The sequence below is a fragment of the Lytechinus variegatus genome, chromosome 2 (assembly GCF_018143015.1).
Source record: "Lytechinus variegatus isolate NC3 chromosome 2, Lvar_3.0, whole genome shotgun sequence".
NCBI lineage: Eukaryota > Metazoa > Echinodermata > Echinoidea > Temnopleuroida > Toxopneustidae > Lytechinus > Lytechinus variegatus.
This window is the reverse complement of record NC_054741.1, coordinates 21,939,817-21,945,816: the sequence shown is the minus strand read 5'-3', so window position 1 is coordinate 21,945,816 and position 6,000 is coordinate 21,939,817.

Here is a 6,000-nt window from a genome sequence, read left to right as displayed (position 1 = left end):
AGTTCACCATGTGACATGAATTGCAAATAATTGCTCGCTTTCAAACATCAGAGGCAGGTCACATGAAAATAACATTTTGAGCACAATTTGATGCGGCAACCTTTAGGGAAAAAAAGGAGCAGGGTGTAAAATTAGATCCCCCATGTCTGATTGGTAGGCTCTTGAACAAACCCTCGTGGGGAATGTAACCAAAGAGCATCATGCAGAATGGCGTCTACTGTAAATCCTCATGGTCATGGCTCTACCAAATTTAATGGAGGGGGTAAGGAAAAGGGGGTATGATCTAGCGGCAATAGGAGTGGATAAAGTTTGTTACCTTGTTCTTTGCAGATAAATGGTCGCTATTCATATTCTTTGTTAATTAGAACACTCACTAGAGGCTCGATGTCAAAATCATATTGGAAAGAAATTTAGAGAAGATATTACACCCATATCTGCTACACTCCTATCTAACCCTTATTGCTGTTTGAATATTTAGTGTGTCGAAAAATGAATGATGACGTGGAATTACAGACAAATAATGTAAATGTTTTCATTGCCATTGTACCCTGTACACAAATTTTCTTTTAATGTGTCTGTTGTGACCGTTTAATCACTTCCGTAACCAAAACAAGGTTCTTTAAGAAGAAATAAGGATAGATTCACGCACTTTAAAACAAATAAAAACACTTTAGAAAAGCTTAGTCCGAAGTGGGACTAGATCTGAAAAATACCAATGAGAATATATTGTATACATTACTTCTTAAGATTTTATCAAATTTTAATATTTTATCAGATTTTCTTTTTTAACATATGTATTCAATTATTATGCCATCGCTAAAGTTCAAAGAATAATGCTTTTAATAATACACTTCATTTTATCGACATTGCATGGGATGTCAAAATTCACCGACAGTCCAAATCGACTAGGAAAGGGAAGTGAGAGGGATGGCAAGAGATGTGGGAGATTGGTTTCATTTTGCATGACGAATTGTAATTAAAGTGTATGATTGCGTATTAGATTACACGTCGTTCAGTTTTTGTGGTTATACTTTCGTATTTTGTGTGCTTTTGTTTCAAGGCTCTTAAATTTTGAGATGTAATATGGCTGCCTAAATCCACCAAGGTAAATCATCCCTTCTTTTGTTACATCTATGGATTATTATCCTCCAGTATAGAGTCCTAGTACTGACAAAGTAACATTTAAACCTCGTTTTCTGAGTATTTAAGTGATAGATTTCTTTACGTATTTATATTTTAAAGTCATAATCTTGATATTAGTGAAACTTTTTTTCTTATTTTGTGTCTTTTGTGTGTTTGTTTCAATTATTTGTTAAAAGAATTGTCATTATTCTATAAAACTCTCATCGACATCCATGCGCATGATGTAAAAATGGAGGAGGGGATTATAATACAGAGCTCGATGGAAGACCAGCTTATATTGACTACCCATGGTTAAAGTTATTAGTCTTCTTATTAGTTTATCATCATCATCATCATCATCATCATAATTTTATACGATTTCCCGAGGTATCTGACGCAACCTATCTTTCTAAAATACATTGTTGGTCCATAAAGTCATCGGGGGCCCGTCTTGCATTGAGTTGCGATTGATCCGATCAATCGCAAACATGGAAAGCCAGCAAAGTCAGCATATAAAATGCAAGTTTGTTCAAAACATTTTCTAGATATGAATGTATAACCATGAATTCATTGATTTCTTGACAAGTTGAACATTGTTTAAAAAGGACATTTTGCAAAGTTCCCTAGTAAAGTTTGCAAAGTTACGATTGATTGGATTAATTGTAATTGTAAGACGGGCCCCTGATATGAGTTAAGCTTAGCATATACACATTAGCCAACAGCGCATTTTTCTCAAATTCATAACATTTTGAAGGTCCACAGATTAAGGATTCATTTCTGACAAGATAATTTTGACAACCACATGGCTATGACGGCATGCTTCTCAGACATCCATGTAGATACTTCGAGGCTCCCTGTATGGTTTATCGACATTTCTTGATTCAAGACATTCTATCCACCTCATGTCATTTTCCTTGGTCAAAGTCCCGGGTTTAAGCTCCGTGAATTCTACACCCGAATTCGGATGCTTACTTCCCAAATTAGAATGGAATCCGTTTCCACACGCATCAATGACACCATTACGGGATTAGGATGGTAGTGATACACCGAGGAGGAATTAGCGTGATGATGGTGATACGGTAACCATGCACCGGACTCGCTGTATCTATGCTAATGACCGCCACGCTTGTACAAGTCGGGCATGCGTGCTTGATTAATACATGTCAAGGAAGCCGGCCGGAGTTTCTCCTCGTATATACATCCTGAACTCGGGCCTTATCAATACTGCATGATGCCTATTTGAGCATAATTACACCAGGATTGCATCCAAATTACTTGATTGCTATGTCGCATTATACTGAGTGGGCTAATTCTAAAATAACAACCTGTTTGCATATTCCATCCATCCCGCCTACCTCTCCAACTCTCTCTTTCTATTTGTATTGTGCACCGTTATCAACCACTTCTAGGATATTATATATCATGATAATAATAATAATAGAAGTAATATTAATGATAATATTAATAATAATAAATAATATGCAAAACATTCATATATCGCTTCATACAATTAGCTGCATCTAATTATTACCCCCTGAATTAAAAAAAATCCTTTCTACTGGGTACCAAAGTTTTACTACACTTGGGTGGAAAGTGGCAAAATGTAGATAAACGCCTTGCCAAATGACCCCAGTGCTGCGGTTAGATTTGAACCCCGGAACATGTGGTATATATCTGTATAGCTTAGATTAATTTCACCTGACGACAGGATGTTACTACCACCAAAGTGTGGTTTTACCCAAACAATAGCCTACACAACTTTCTAACAAAATACAACATGTCCATTTCCGAGATCATGGTCCTACGACATGACTTTACAATCAATCGCACGATTTATATCAGCTGCAATTATCTGAATAAAACAATGTATAACAGTTGATCTTACTTGACCATATCTCTTTATACTGTATTACGATAAATGTTCACCCAGGGTAGTTTTTAAGTCTTTTAAATTGCAATCGTTTATATTTCAACTCATCTAACTCATTTAACTTTGTGCCCCCGGAAAAATAAAGGTGTTTGTATAACGTAATAACACAAAATAATATTTTTTTAATACATGAAGACCTTTCCAACAACTCATCCAAAAGCTACAATGTTGGTGTATCTTAAAAAAGTAAATAATACCCTTCACAACTGTCTTTGAGTACATACAGTCACATCAAAAACTGTGGTGTTAACCGGTGTACATAGAGGACCATACCAGTTATTTTACACCGGTGTTAAATTGGTGGTGTCAGTTTTACACCTATATGTGTTATTACAACACCAATGGTTGTTACATTTACACCCTATGGTGTTATGTTCAATCTCAATTTTAACACCTCAGGGTGTGGTCCTCTATTAAAACCAATTGGTGTCAGTTTTAACACCACAGTTTTTAGAGTGGTCATGATATAATGTAGGCCTACATATCCGTAATATGAGCTGTCAAAGAGCTGACCACGGAAAAAATGTCGATGTGTTTTGAAAAAAGGAAGTTGACGAAGCCAATACAAGAAAGCGAGGAAAAACTTGAACTCTGACGCCATTTTGTTCTCAAATGTTTCCACGTGGTAACCCAATAACCCAGATTTCGAAGGACAAATATAGAATAGTGGAACAAGAAGTCGTAAAAGTCCATAGCGTTCTTATACATGACTTTCCATGCTTGGATATTGTACCGCTGATGATTTCGGCTAATCCCGATCAAGAGCAGTTAATGAGTAGTTTACGTCATTTAGAGCAAAGACAAACTAAATATTAAAGAAAAAAGTCAAGCTAGAGTGGAAAATATAATTTTTTTCTCAGTGGTTCATATCAATAAAAGAATATAACAGGTGACTGCAGTTTTAACATTTTCAATCACGTTATCTACGTTCTGGACCCCTAGGCAGAACAGAGTAGTAATAATTACCAACGTGAGTGGGCAATCCAGCCATTCCTATGTATTCATTGTATATTTTATGTTGTAATTATATCTGATGTATTTTGCATGTTTTTTAGGAATGGAAAATGAATACAGTACATGACAGCATCACTTTGAAAATGTAATTTTAATTATTCATCTTAGTTATAAATCTCATCTTTTCGTTAAAAAATATGGCTCCAACTATTATTAGAATTGTTTTTAAATCTCATTACCATGTGCATATATCGCCGCTGTTCTAAAATGGTAGTGTAAACGATGATACCAATTCATCTTGTTGTTTTTTCCTTAACTATAATTCCATTCATTTCACATTGGCAGGAAACAAGACTTGCTTAATAGAGGTAAAACCACGTCCCCCCTCCCCTGAAAACCAGTTACCAAATATAACCTGTACTTCCTACCATTATTTTTTTTATCTACACGCATATTACTATAAGCATATCAACTGGAAAAACAAATTCTGACTTTTGAAACGGTCTGTGTGGCTCCAACAGCTTCATGAAATTCAAGAATTCATTTGCCAACGAAAGCATATGAAACAATGATGGCTAAAAGAGCCTTTGCAATCATATTTCAAAATCTGAATTTTTTCTCATTATTGCTCGACATGGAGAAGAAAAAAGCATAAATAGGGAGTGTGATTTTTGAAACAGTCTATACGGCTCCAGCAATTAATAAGGTTTAAGAATCAAATTGCAAATAATAAACGATAGCCGTTCAAGAATCATAATGAGCCTTTGAACGTAAAATAAAAAGATGCCTCGGTCTGTGACATCTAATTTGGTTTAGAATGTATGATGAAGAACGAGATAGAAAATCTATTTCGCTCTCCGATTATCCATCTCCAAATTTGGTTGAGATATAAATATCGGCGCCAAATAGCAGGAGTATGATTTAAACTGTCGGTACATATTACATTCTCTTCGATCGCAAACAGCTGATGTACGTATTTATTTGTGAACGAATCGTGGAAGAATTCTCATTTGTCTATAAAAAGCAATCCATACTGCTGTTATTCCTGCTGTAATTCTCAGTTGCAACACAAATTTCTTTGGATGAAACAATTGTTGCTTCAACCATAATGCCCTTCTTAGCAAAACCCTTCGTAAAGCTACGAGTTGAAAACAAATTCAATTAGGATTGTCCTTCATCTTGAATTAAATTAAGCACAAATCAAGACTACGTTATGACATTTTGAAAAGAAATATATTGAAATGCGATCACACCCACCATGTACAAATTTTTGTTTAGGGAAACGGACTTACACTTACACATTATTTTTAGTTGTTGGTAAAGTCATGCATAACTTTCGAAACTGTTCCATCAAAAAGCTACGTTTAGAGACAAAAAGGACCCTTTTTCTTAATAAGAACATCATATTGATTGATTAATTAATTGTTTAATTGATGTTATCGATTAATTGGTTGATTGACTGACTGGTTACTTAATTGAATGATTGACTGAATCATTAAATAAATAATTGAGTTATTGAATGAGTGAGCCTCATATTGGTTTATTTTTCATATCTATTTCAACAAAATTAACAATATGAAGCAAAATTAGGATTAAGCAAGTGAAATCCACAATAAATTTCCAAGGGTAAAAACTCATAAAGATATCTTTCTCATCTTTACCATAAATTATTTTCACCAAGGTATTCAAATAGCATGAAAAATGCATTAAATTTAGGCTAAGACCGTAAAGCATTTTCTGGTGTTCTTAACACTGAACTGGATGTAAAGATGAGAGGGATATATGGCCTTTTTGGTGCATTCATACCAAAAACGGAAACGCAGATTTTACGTTGGTTCTTAGATTAGCGTTCTGAAGAGAGCAAATAAAGCAATGATGCAAAAATGGGGTTAAAAGCTTTCCTATCTGAAGTAGAAATCCTGAGATCTGGTAGAAGCTGTAGACAAGTATGTCAGCGATTGGCGTGTTTGATATAGCGAAATTAAGGTCCTTAA